This window comes from Mycetomoellerius zeteki, unplaced genomic scaffold (assembly GCF_001594055.1).
Source record: "Mycetomoellerius zeteki isolate Tzet28-1 unplaced genomic scaffold, Tzet1.0 scaffold149, whole genome shotgun sequence".
NCBI lineage: Eukaryota > Metazoa > Arthropoda > Insecta > Hymenoptera > Formicidae > Mycetomoellerius > Mycetomoellerius zeteki.
Window position 1 is genome coordinate 1,316,205 of NW_017256436.1, and position 14,816 is coordinate 1,331,020.

Sequence of the window (14,816 nt, forward strand, 5' to 3'; positions counted from 1 at the left end):
CTCTCTCTCTCTCTCTCTCTCTCTCTCTCTCTCTCTCTCTCTCTCTCGAGTAAACGACGACCTGTTTACCCTGAGAAAAAAATTGTTCATTTGTCTAAATTAATTTAGTTCGTTTTTATTTTTTTCGATGAAGAATGTATGTATTTAAATCAAATATATTATACTTTACTTAAATATTTATATTCTCCAACAAAAGAAATAAAGACAACTAAATTAAAAACAACTGAAATTAATCAAATGTATCATATTTTTTATCAGTATATCATGCCAGATACTATCGTCGACGACCTATGATAAATCCCTCCGATCGAGGATTTTATGGAAGAAAACATATTTGAAACTTGTGGAAATAAAAATATTCTTATTCATCTCCCCCAGAATTCTCCTTTCCGGGAGGTTTCTTGCAATATCCTCCGCATCTTTCAATTTAAGCGGTATACCACTATTCTGCGATATGAAATTGAAGATGACAATCTCTCTAAAGTATCATATAACTTCTTTAATACCTATCGCTATTTCCAATAAATTTTGTAGATACTCGTATACTGGAAACAGGTACCTCGAACGAGTCTATCGCGATGCATTGACGGATTCGTTATCTGCTGATGATGATTCACCGCCTTCGTAATTTCCCCGATTATAAATGGCTTGCCACCTTCGCCGCATTTCCAAGCTCACTGAATTACGAGTCGCGGTCATAAATTCTCATGTAAGATACTCGGCGTGCAGGTAGCATTTCAAGGAATATGCCGATGAGAAACTAATAGGTAGTCGGCGCGGCACGCGGATTCAATCGTTTGGAAGTTAACCAGTAAGCGCGGAGAGCCCACGTCGCTCCCCTTGGATGAGGAACAGTCTCTCTTTCTCTCTCTTCCTAACGGGACGAAGACTGTAATCGATGTTACGGGTTACGAGGAGCGCAAGCTGCAAGTCACGGGTGATACGCGCTATGCGCAAAAGGGAAATAAATGCCTACTCGCAATATCGGAAAGGAATTAAGAGGAATCGCGCGAGGAAGGAGATTCTAACGATCATAAAATCTGCGCGACCACCGTTCATTTCGTTGCTACCTTGTGCTAAGGAAGATATATTCCCGCGGTTGTGCGGCCGCAAGACTGAAGAACTGTAAAATCAGCTCTACGGATGTTTCGGGATAACACTCGCGTGTTGCACGAGGCGAGAGACAACCGCCAAATCGCAGGAAGGCTGAAAGCCGCGCGAGATTTCGACATCGACAATAGCGACGATTAATGCGTACAGATTGCGTCGCGACGTGATTACCGATACGCTCGAAAATGCGCGGAAGTGTTGAATATAATCCCATTGATTACCATTTTGAGAGAATCGCGAAAAGATAATAGTAGGATGGTAAGAGAGCGAATCGTGATAAAAGCGGATGAAGAGTCAAACGGATTTTATGGCGCTCGCAACAATACAAGATACATTATATTGGCAAAGTGTGACGTATGCGTCAAATATCTCTTATTGCGTCCTATAATGCTAATTTCTCCTCAGGTTTTATGGGCATTAGAAAAGCGGAAGAAATGTCGTAGGAATAATAATAACACGTCGTCAGAATTAGCGAAACTATACTAATATCTTTTACAAGCGTATAAATAATATCTTTTACAAGCATATGGTATATCATATTAGATAACTTGTTTTTATTCTCTCTCGTCTAGCCAATTAACTTTGAGAATTCTCCAACGAAAGACTAAATTATTAGATAATAAATGACAAAGGTCACCTTTGGCAGTATATTTTTAGTCGTTTATACTGTTAAACTCATAATGCTAAATTATATCCAATTTAAACTTTGTATTTTTAAACATTTATATAAAATCGTCATTGCTCTATTTTAATATATTATTAAATGAAACAATAAAATTAAACGATTTAACTCGAGAAATATATTAAATCAGACTCAAATTTAATTTATTATTTACTACTGAGAGAAATGTTTTGTGTGATACGTGACTTAGAAAAATATTCTTATTTTTTAATTAAAACATTTTGTTGTTCTGATCAAATTTTGATCAGAGAACAACAAAATTTTTTAATTGAAAAGTAAGAAAGTTTTTACGAATCACATATCATACAAAACATTTCTATCAGTATAAATACATACGTTAATATAGACGTAGTTTATTTCTGACCACAGAATTCTGTTTGAAATGACTTGATTTACATTTTGACGTACATGACGTACGTTAAAAATAACGAAATATTATTTAACTGAAAGGATTAGATTACCATTGTTTTGGCATCTAACAGCGTAATAATGCAAAAATGAAATTCAAAGGTTCATTTTCAAATTGTCTGACACCTAATTTTCAAAATTTAATATTTGACACCTCTGACGAATATAATTATAAATTGCTGTATAATTCATTGAATAATTTTCATTTCTTAAAAATGTGAATTCAAGAATTTATTTTATTTAAAAAATAAATTACCAGGAAGAACGCGAAAAAAAATTGCAGATTGTCAAAGTATCCTCATTCTATGAGTTTGAAACGATCGCTCGTTTTTGCCACTCCAACACGATACTTCTGACCGAACGTTTACCGTCGCAGGATGAGAAAAGTTGAAGCAAACCCGAGTCAATTTTACGGTATCCGCAAGCGGACTCGCTGCCCGCCGGGGATACGATTACAGGCCGACATTTGAAGTGGACGGAGCGACAGCGGTGACTCCGTCCATTCTCCACGTGATGATTTACGTGTAACGTGCCACCGACAGAGAGCCAGGTGGTCGGAATGCCACGCGAATGCGTAACACGATAACCCCGGCGGCATAAGTGCGGCACGATGTCAACGACGAGCGTGGCCAACAACGCGACGCGACCCACCTGATAACGTTCCGCTACCATTAGTTTACCGCGCGTTGTAATAACATGTGCATCGTCGCTCGCGCTCGTAAACTGTGTCGGGTTTTCGCAACGTGCTTGGTGCCATCCAATGACGCTTTGATATGCAATACTACCAAGCTACGTAAAGTTGACCCATTCCGAACTGAAAACTCGATCATAACAGTCAATATTCACCTAACAATTTTCTCGGTATGTTTGATGATTTACTTTCAACGTTCAGTTAAATGCAGAAATTGAAATTGTTAGAAAAAAATAGGAAAAGATATGTAACGTTAATGTAATCTTTCTAGAAATCTCATCTCATGTGATTGTTTATTTATTCGATTAAAACTATTCGATTATTAAAGCTACTTAAATCATCACTTACAAATAAATATAATAAAATTCTAAAAACAGATTAATTCTGTAAAAAGATCAGCTTTTATAATTTACGTCCGCTAGTTCTTTAAAATACATAAAAATAAATTCGATTTTGGCGGAAAAGAAACCTACTTGCCGAAACATTAACGGATTACTCTTACTTAATATTAATTAAAATTTAAAATTAACAATCTTACTCAATATTAATTAAAATGCGCCCGGTTTAAACGGACTTCAACAGTAATTCAAACATCGAATTTAAATCTTTGAATTGGATATTCTCAAGTTATTTTCCACGATGCAAATTCCGCGATGAAAGGAAGTTATACCTAAGCCGCTTAATTCGCTATTTCTCAACAATTGAATCGTTCGTACGTCCAGCATTTGTATTAATACGAACGTTCTAACCCACTTATCTGCAATTATAACAAACTAAACTGACTGTAATATCTTGTTATTATCTTGTATTCGATAATGCGCTAATGTACCATCAAGATATAGACTTCGAGATGTGGATATTAGATACAGCCTTAGTCAAAAGTGCTAAATCTCTTCGATAAATCTCAACGAAAACGAAACAGTCAAACATTATAAATAAAAAAACATCTGATCTTTTTTTTAAATAATTGCATTGCGTTTCGATATTTTTATTTGTTACTCAATACGAAATTTCATTATATACTTTTTGATTTGTAAAACAAAATATCTCGACTTGATGCAATTTATTCAAGCTACGAAGTTACTTCTAGCCGCGGCTGTATGCCGACTTGCAGAGAATACTTGCAACGTTAACCGTGGTCGATCTACTTAATCTGACGGCATCCATTCGATAGTATCGGGAGTAGTATGGGATCGAGGAGTAAAACGGGCAGGAATTACGGCTTTGACGGCTCCATTGGTGAATCGTTAAAAAACTTTTCAATACTGTTAGACGAACCTTATTTTTACAAGCCGCGTGAAACAACAGCGTTTCCGCCTCTTGGGGGAAAAAAAAATGTTAAAACCCGATACTTTTTCCACCGCGGGCCGAGGCTCATCGAACGAATTTCGACGAATGAACGCGCCCGTTAAATTCGCGATTTATGCCAGCAGCGGTGCGGTGGCAATAAATTCTACGCAAAATCCCCGGGTAGAAGTTTTCCCCTGGAGAAATAACACATTTGCGAGGAGTCAGCGAAAAAGCTGAAAGTTACAGCAGGTCTACACTTTAACTCGGTACAGTTAATTTATTTAACAGTCTAGTAAACGTGTAACGGTAATTAACACAGCACGTGAACGAGCATCGATGGTAATTAACAATGTGAATAACGTCTATTTGAATATCTTAATATTAGAGTTAATAAATGAGCGAAACGTGGCAGATGTTATGAGTGTTTGCAATATTTCCTTTTTGCAATTTTTCTTTTAACTTTCGAAATTTTTAGCAAATAAAACAGAATGAGAACAGTCGTCCAAAATTCAATTTTGACTCGCAATTATGGTAAAGTACGAGGCTAAAGGAAAACATCACGGCCAACAGCATTCAAAGTTGTAAAGTAGAACCGGAGAATACTCGCCGATTATTTTATGGAGGTTAAGCACTTCTTTCACCACCGCTGCTTTGAGATCCACCTTGCCCAAGTACCGCATACTTATCGCTCTTATAATAATTGCCGCTCGTTACAGAGAGAAGTTTTCTTGCTCATATTTCGATTGCGGTGCGCTTATACGAGCTGTCTCGTGCGTAAATTTGCCAGACCTTTCGCATATTTATCGAAAGCAATTTATATGAATTAAACGTAATTTCAAAAAGATTAGATTACGTAATCTCTCGTGAAAAAATAAATCGCGAATGTGATTTGCGGCAACGCACTTTTTTGCATTTCGCGGACAATAATAGATATAATGAATATTTATGATCCGAATATATCATCCAATCTAACAATAGTTATTCAAATAATTACTCAGAGTAACTAATGGATATCAATTATTAGCGAGTAATGCCCGAAGCGAACGTTGTAGTATCACGGAACATACATACTAAAATACATGAGAATATAAAGCTTGCGCGTTCATCCATTATTAAATTGAAACGTAAAATAATGTTATACCTTGATGAGAAATATTATCGACTACTAGATAAAAATAATTAAAAATCAGAAATTAATTATCTTTAGAAACCATATCTTAGTGTAACATCTTATAAATTATAAAGCACGTATACTCTATCGAGCAACCGCTCCTTCGTCCGCACAGCGAGGATGCTTTCATTCCGTATTAATAGTCGTAATTAAGAGCAACTGTATGGGCGGCGGAACGACGACGGTGTTCTTCCAGGCATATTCTGTCCGTGATACACACGACAAGGTCACGTATGCAAAGTTCAGGTCGTTATGACGCTCGTATTCAGATGCAAATTGGCTGGAAATGGCGCGTCTTAAAATATACTTATAACTAGCGAATGCGTCGTCGAGATACGGCCTTCTATTTCTCTCTCTCTCTCTCTCTCTCTCTCTCCTTCTTTCGCGAATGAGCGAGTGAACGAAGGAGCACTAACGAGTACAGAAGGTGCCAATGCGGCGATACAAAGCGTGCGTGATTATGACCGAGAATGAAAAACAGCAAGACTATACGGTGCAACGTCGGTGGGTTTCGTGAGCGTCTTAATGACAGGCCGCATAATTAGCGAGAAACTACGCCAGCGTGCTGTGAAACTCTGTCTAACGATCCTCAAACGGTCTCTCGGTGCGTAAACATACGTACGAATTTCGTTTCTCTTCCAAAAAAGAATTTACATGTAGAAAGATGATAAAGATTTCAAGATTACTAATTCCTTCGGTAAAACATATATATACAACATTATATGCTTCAATTAACAATATAATTAGGAATTATTTAGTTTTACCTTACTTGTGTACGTATCTAATTAAAATAGTAATTGATTTTTATTATTAAACAATTATAAAGAGAAAAAATTATATAAGTAATCTAATTAATTAATATAAGTAATCTAAAACAACAAAATAAGAATTCATAATATAATCAGTTTAATAAATGCAGAATTAACGATAAAAAATACATATGCGATGCGTATATGTAATGAAATATAGATACTGATCGACTATCATTGAATTTCACTGGCAAATTACGTGGAAGGAGCAGAAAATAATTATATGCCACACAAGAACCAAAATGTTTAAAATTCTCCGCGTTAATTTCACTTTTACATAATTAATGATATAAATTATACACATCTTATATAATTGTCCTCTTGTGTAGTGGCATCAAATTTATACTTGTCTTTAACGCGCGTCGCTCATATAAAATCATGTACAACCTAAAATATTGTAATATTGTACAAATATCATAAAAAGTTTTAATAAAAAAAATACCATAAAGAATATTTTAATACGAAGCGCTAAGTATAGTAATTAAATGATCAGTTGCTGAAAAATAAATTAGAATCAACATATACATATGTTACGATACACGATGTGCATATGAAGTAATATATCGATTTATGTCGATAAATTAATCTGAATTAATTTTGAATTCGCGTATAAATTTAAATCGTATGTTAGCACACCGGGGTTTCATCATCTTGTTTATTTAAATCTACGACGTTGCATAAACGACTGTATCGCGCTGCGTGCAACAGAAAATACAAGTCGCGATGGACGCATCTTAATCTGGCTCTCTGAATAATTCGATACATCATGTGGTAATTTTTCATAAATTTTTTCACGAGCGAACTCGAATTAATAGATAGCAGCTCGAACGGCTCCGTATTCGCCACGCAATAACAAGCGTGAATTGCAAGAATCTCATGGTTAGTCATTTGCAAACTTCGACGCCACGTTCGATCGATTCGTTCAATTGACTCCTCTTCAGAAGAATCTGTCGTAGACATCGGCATACCGGTTCCGTGTTCCCGATGTCTTTCTTTCCTTTTTCTTTCCGATCGTGATTGACGTCCCTAATCTCAACCGGTATAATGATTCATCACGAGCAACGGCGCACACGATAAGACAGACGGATTACGTCGCGTACATACACATAAACGCATAGATATCGACGATGGCTAATTCAATCGACACAGCATGCCGCAGGCTGTTAGGCAAAGCGTCGACCGGCTAATGAGATGTCATTGATCATAAACATTCATTTTGGCACGAAAGAAGAGATTCTGATCATAAGCGTGACCTAAATCCGCTAACTTATGCGGCTGTCTCTTATCACCAACAAAAAAATTTGAATAGAAACTTTTAAGTTTTTAGAATAATTTAAATATTAGAATACTTCAACTTAATATAGTTTATATTTATAAAGAAAATTAAATAATATATAATCAAATAAAAGTGGAGACTTATCTCCCTCTTAAATCGAACAAGAATAAATTATAAAAATATATTTGCCTAACGTAAAGCAAATATGATTTTCCGCATTTTTCTTTCCTTTTTACTGTCAAGGTTCGAAAGATCTAACGGAATTCCTCTAGTCCTTAAAGACAGAGATTCGCAATACTTGCAGCAACAAGTAAATCATAAGAATCAACACTATCATAAGGATCATCGACGACAAAAAGGGGTGCGGTAGAACTTGACGTGCGAAGAGCCAATGTTAACAGCACCAGCGGGGAGTGGATATACGGCAACGTGGGCGAATTATAGCAGTTTACCAACCCACACGCAAACCGACCAAGGGGCCATTACTCAATTCCGAGATAAGGAAGAGGAGATTGTCGGATTACGTTCGCCGCCGTCGAATGACGGTCTAGCGTCGGTCAAGTGCATAAACCGATTCCCGGGGAAACCGAGAGAATCAGTGCGTTCGCTAATGCGGAGGCGTCGAGGGCGACGATGCAAAACCGCCGGCGATGAAGTCGGCAGGACTTCTCGAGGAATTACTACGCGTAAACGGCACTTGAATTGATAATATCGTACCACCCACGATGAGAGATCGCAATTGCATAATCGTCACGGAAAGACATTTCTAAAAAGAGTAATTAACCAAGAATCTTGCACTTGAGAATCCCTTGCATTACGCGGAGTTTTAAGATGTTATTTCAGTCATGTATGATCGATAAGAAGTTGCATTAATATCGAGAATCATTGCTTGAAATGGCTAATTTACATCCTAATAATAGTTGACGTTCTTATGTTTAATTCTGACTGTTCGTTTAATACTTATGTTACTTTAAGCGTTATGTTTATGCTGTAATGTCGAGCGATCGTGACTTAAGTGTTTTATATCATTACTCCTGTCGGAGATATTAAATCGCTGTTCGCGTGATAAATCAGCTCGCCAACGGGATACGTATAATCTTAAATACGTATCAAACTCTGTTACCGTACTTACCATAAGTCAAACTCGTTATAATACGCGCTACGTCATGCGGTTCAAGTACATTTCGTCGTGTAACGAGCGGAAAGCAAAATCGCCGTCTCAGTAATTTTCATCTGAATAAACGAGTAAATTGAATGCCCTGCGTTATTTTCACTCAATCCCCATTCGCTCGCGAGAAAAAGAAAAGTGAACGAATAAGAAACGCATGGGGGAGATGATTGAGTTATCGTTATCCTTGCGTGACTTCGTTCACAAGTGAATTGATGCTCGCGGTCCAAAAGAAAAAGAAGTAGGATATGCGGTAGCTCAATTTCTATCCTTCAAAATCAGTTTTTCATTCAGAAAAATTACAGCAAGCTTTAACGAACTGTAGTGGATTACAGAAAGGGAAGACAACATTTGAAAGAAAATATCAAAAAGAAGTATACTACATGTTTCATCAAATTGAGAAATTAGAGAGTGCCACTTGCTTAAACCCTACAATTTTAAACTTTCCTTACACAATTATTGTCTAAATAGGTCCAAAATTACGTTTAAACAGCAATGAGAAATTTCTCATATACCTATAAATTATTATTTGTCGCATATCTCTCATCGTCCAAAATAGGAACAATTTGTGATACATTACACATATATTTCTTCTTAAAAAAAGAGATATTTATGATATTATTATTATGATATTATTCTTAAAAAGGATATTCATGGTATTATATTTTATTTTACGTATACATAATTTATTATTCTAATACGGACTTATAAACGGGACTCAATGAAAGTAATAACCACGAATAAATTAAAGACGTTTTTATTGATTTTTCCAAACAGTGTGATTCGAGTTAGTGCAACACAGCACTATGGGCGACGCTGGTAAGTCGGCTTGGTTGATCAGTCTATTACGACGAAGCGGAGCCGAGTATCGATGTGTGTATTCACGTGTGTATGTGTATATGGTGTGTTATATCGTTGCATTATCACAATACATTATTAACGTCAATTGACGATGAGTGAAATAAATACATAAAGGAGAAGCAGGAGGAAGAGAGAATCAAAAAACGATCGATGGCCGACATGGGGAACAAAAAAAAACAGGACACAAATAGAAACAAATTAGGATCATTAAAACCGCGCTCATTGAACTCCCTCCATTTCGACTGTTTTCGAGTCTCTCCCTCTGTCTTCGTCAGAGATCAAATCAAACGGAAAGCACGATTTCTGAAGCGATCACATTGGACGGGCAATCGGGAAAGGCAAAATCATCAAAGTCGAGAAAATCCTGCCTAGAAAAATACGAAACAAACACATGTCGATGATCCAGCGAGTCCATTCTCTAATACTCTTTTTACGTTTCTAGAGCTTTTGAATTTTACTATAAACGCATAGTAGACTAAATCATAGTTTCATAAGAGAAACGGAAAAAATACGTTTTTTTACAGATTCTTAATGTCAGAATTTAAAATTCTGAAAATCATAAGATCTGTCGATCAAACGTTTCGCTGTCATACGTTTCTCATCAATATTTTCACATTTTCAATCTTTTTTTTAATCCCTTCAATGTTCCTCGTTTGTCTAATATTTGCTGTGGCTGTTTTTACAAATATTTGCCATTTTTTCATCCTCGTATTTTTCAGATATTCGGTAAATATAAATAAAAATTCTAAATATTTAGAAAAATAATGCTAAAAAAAAATTTCTTTTGCTCTTTCTTTTTTCGCGTACATCGCGATTTCCGGGGGTCAACAGGTGGTGAGGATTCCTTTCGAGAGCACCTTCGATGACGTTGGGATTGTTTTTTAAAAACACGACTATACGCATCGTTCTTTTTCTCTCTTTTGTTTATTTGTCAATTCTCACTTCTCTCGGCCGCGACATTCGCGTAAGCGTCTTAACAAATTTCTTATGCGCTTAGAGAACGGTAAATAAATTAGGTCACTTCCGCCGATGCATCACCAGAAAACTGTTGGTAACAGGTTCCGCGGCTAAATCAGCAGACGTCGTTCACCGTTCCTATTCGACACGTCGAAAAACACTTGAATCTTCCCGGACTAAAGTCGCCATTCCTTGCAAAGAGGTACATAAAACAAATGCGCCGTATTATCTCTTCGTTATTTCTCAAACAAAATTTTACGATCGCTGCGTTGTTCGTCATCCGAGAACGTGGATGCGTTATACATAGGAGCTGCATACTTTTTACGATAATGTAATGTATAAAAACGTGCTATAATAAGTTACGCTATTGGGCAATCAAGATTGCCAAAAGCAAAGTCACACGATTCAGTCGAACGAAGGAAATCTGTGCAGAAACATTTGTAGCATAAGCGACAATTTATTGACAATGAATAAGTGCAGTACGTAAGACATGACGTTTTCCTTCTTTTAATCCTTTCATTCAAATTTTAGCAGACAACTCGGGTATATTCATTAAAAACCCTGAATAAAAAAGGCCGCTTATACGTATAAATAAGAACGTTTTTACGACTTAGTCTTAAAATAGGCTCGCGTTGTAGTCGCTCGTGAATCAGTCCCAAGCGTGTTTTACTTATCCTGCCATACGTTACGTCCGATGCACTCAAATAGCACATTTTTGCAGCAACCGAAAATACGTCGATACAACAGCGTCGACAAACATCGCACGCAATCGGATAAAACATGAACGAACATTTGTGAATGGTAGGTCTTTTTCCTCGGATGCGATTTGTAGGAATCCTCGAAGAAAAATCAACGACGATGTTATTAAAGCAGTCTCTCTCTCTCTCTCTCTCTCTCTCTCTCTCTCTCTCACTCACTCTTGCTCGCTTTCTCTTTTCTCTCTCGCGTGCAATTTCCTCGCGTACGCATTGCATGATTATGCACCGATGCTTGGCGCGCGCGCGCTCCGTTTTAACAAGGAATCAAGGACAATATTTACCTGTCGCCACTCGGCAATAAAACTTGCCACGCGAAGTGCGACTCGCCGGCAGAAGAGAAATATTGCTAATATCATTCTTCGCGTTCGCTCGGGGAACACGCGCTCGCCACGTAGGTACGTCAAACTCGGCACAAAGCGCACACCCGTTATACCCCAAAAGGACATCGTCATTGTCGCCATTGTCGAATTTTTATAGTCTGCCCTTCGTATGCCCAGCACCGCGAGTGTACTGAATACTAACAAGATTTCATCGGTTTCCTCCTAGTTTAATCCGCGTGCGCTTCTTTTTGGAGAAACGGCTACTATATAAATATTCATGAATAATTCCACCGCGTTATATATCTCGGAAAACTGGAACGCCAAACCTGTGTCTCTTCGATTGCCGTTTGCATTTGTAATATATACATAGCTATTTAGTAACTGCACGTTTTATAACTGTAACGAAAAACAATGCGGTATTCTTTTAAACTTTTCTTTTTGGCACGAACGGAAAAAAAATACTTCCATTATTTGTGAATACGTGTTCATCTTCTTCCGTTTCTCCAAAACGAAACGCATATCATACGCAGAAATACCCATTCAAAATATCCACCCATTGTATTCCCCAATCATACCTCGTCATCATCGTCGTGTTTTTCCATCGCGCGCTCCGAAATCGTGACAACAAAACGCAGTTTCTTCTATACACATATAGATAACGGAGATAATAATCTAAATGGATCGCCTTAGATTCTAGACTTATCTAACGATAGGTGGTTTGCTGAGTTTGTCGTGTGCATGTGTGTACGTGTATCTATGTGACGGCGTGTAATGACGCTGGGTGACTCGTAGTACGTGTCTTGTCAGTCTAGCTGACGTATAATGTCGCAGGGAAACGGGTACAGGTGGTATAGTCTTCGTATATCGCATACAAAACGACGTAGGATTCACAAGATTCGTCGCGCGACCTCCAGTCCTCTCGACTGAGGCTCTCTCGATCATCGAGCGCAGATTTACAGAAGAACGAGTCGACCTATCACGACGCGGCTCGCAATAGACACTGCATACCTGTGTGTACGTATGTGTGTGTGTGTGTGTGTATGTGTGTGTGTGTGTGTGTGTGTGTGTGTGACCGGCCGACTCGCTTCTACGTTTACTCGCTTCTACGCTCTGTGTAAATCTGCGCGATGGCCTTTCGCTAATGTAGATATATAGTATATCTCGGGATATAGTATATCTCTAGAACGCCTGAATCCTGCCGCGTAATTCTTTGCCGCACCTTCCACCCTCGCTCGTTCTTCTCGAGCGCTTCGACCCGTCACATTTCGATCGCCGTGATAATCGGTCCGTAGCGGTGACCAATTGATTATAACATTACCGGAAAAAATTGACAAAAGTTATTTAACGAATTAACGATGAGATTCTTCACCGTAGTTTTTAGTTACTTCACTGTAGTTAAAATCTCTATCAATACTACAATCCTAAAAAAACAAGTTTTAATTTATTTAGACAATATGTTAAGTACCAACGATATTTCGTTATAGAGATGAAAAAAAGAACTCTGAATATCAAACATTCGCAAGGTTTCATTTGGAACGAGATTAAATTATGTTAACTATAATTTGTTTAATTCATAGAGGTAGATTTGAGAATGAAGAGAGAGAGAGAGTGAATAATGCAAACTTCGAAGCTACCGATCATCAATTCTGGACGAGTTGGACATCGCATAACGGAACGCGTGACAATATCTTGCCATCCGATTCCGGCGGGTCGAGGCGGAATGACGGCAACGATAGTTCCACTTGATTGTATTGATATTGTACAAATCAATAACGCGTTTATCTGGTCCGCTTGCCGTTATTTAGCAGACACAACGGTAAACGACGTGCATGAGGGGAGAGATAGGGGGGAAAAGCGAAACAATGTTACGAACTCGGTGAGCTAGCCGCCCGGTTATCGGTGCTCGATTCCGAAGCTGAACCGTTGCATCGAGTTATCCGATAAAACGCGGCGATAGCGCGCGATTAAACGCAGTTACCAGTACAGACGGTAGCTCCTTTCACGCGAGGCGGGCCCCTTTCGCGGGAAGAAGAAGATGATGATGAAGATTCTCTCTCCCGCCGGGGGAACAGTTCGACCTACTATCACGCGCGATCGGGCGCGAAGGGAGAAGCGAGGTAGAAGGCGCAGACGTCGATTACGATCGGCGGCGGCGGTGGCCAGCAACGGACCGGACCGTTCATCGTTCTTCCAATTAATTGCTACGTTACGTTTTAAACGGTCACGTCGCCGCTACTCGTCTTGAATTGGCGGTGGTGGTGGTGATGGTGGTGGTGGTGGCGGCGGCGGCAACCGACTACGGCGAGAAAAAGCCGGTGTATATCGCAATCACGCGAGCGTGTTGGTGCGTGGTTGGACGAGACATGCGTTCACGTGCGAGTATACATCTTAACCCTCGTGATTAACCCCTTGCGGCTAGCACGGCGCGGCGGTCGAAACTACTTTTACCGGACGCGTCTTATAAGCACTGCACGCGACGTCTCTGCGTTTCCGTCATGAATGGCGCGATGCGTAACCGAGAGTATCTAGCGTTTCACGGCTAAAGTTAGTTCAGTATGCATTAAGAACAAAAAATTCGATTGACGATTTAGCATTTTTAAACTGTTGCTCACCAGTAAGCCGCAAAACGGCAAAAGGACTCTAAATTTTTTTGGAGTGAATCTTACACCAAAGAATTTAGAGAAGAGAATGGCTACGTTTACACTGTTCGCTTAGTCCGCAATCTATACGATAAGTGTCTTTGTTTAATCTACAGGATAAACAAGGATATCTCTATTGTATAGGCCGCGGCCTAAATGCACGATGTAAACGTAGCCAATGTCGAAGTACGCACGGATCGTCATTTTGTAAATCGATGGACATCGAGGAAAAATAGCCGCTGTCTAATTACGCGTGAAGCGATAATTTAGTATTCTACGCATCGATCTCGGGTCTACGTCGGAGCCAAGACACAATGGAGTATAAAAATTGGGCGTGGGATCGCGGAATGAGATAGAATAAATTCATGATAAGATAATCATTGTGTAGGGGCAATCGATCGGAAAACAGATATAGTCGAAGCATAAGAGAGATGAGTGGTCCCACGTCTACAGAAGGGCACAGTAAAGGCATTCCGATATTCCGATTGGTAATACATAAAATATCAGGAACGTTATACATTTTATCCCTTGTCCCTTCCGCCTTATTCCTACGCTCATTGTTTCTTGGCTCACAGACTTCTTTTACATATAATCTCTCGCCATAGGTCGTACCACGAATATCATTGAAAAAACAAAAATAAGAAGAAAATTGTTAATTTTCGCACGTAGAATCGTG

The 14,816-nt window shown here is 38.6% G+C and overlaps 1 protein-coding gene across 3 annotated transcripts in view; it reads right to left on the reverse strand.

The window, feature by feature from the left end:
• The window catches only part of twin (CCR4-NOT transcription complex subunit 6-like twin), a 526,944-nt gene that overhangs the window by 437,855 nt on the left and 74,273 nt on the right, over window positions 1–14,816 (reverse strand). The gene's annotated exons all lie outside the window — the stretch shown is intronic.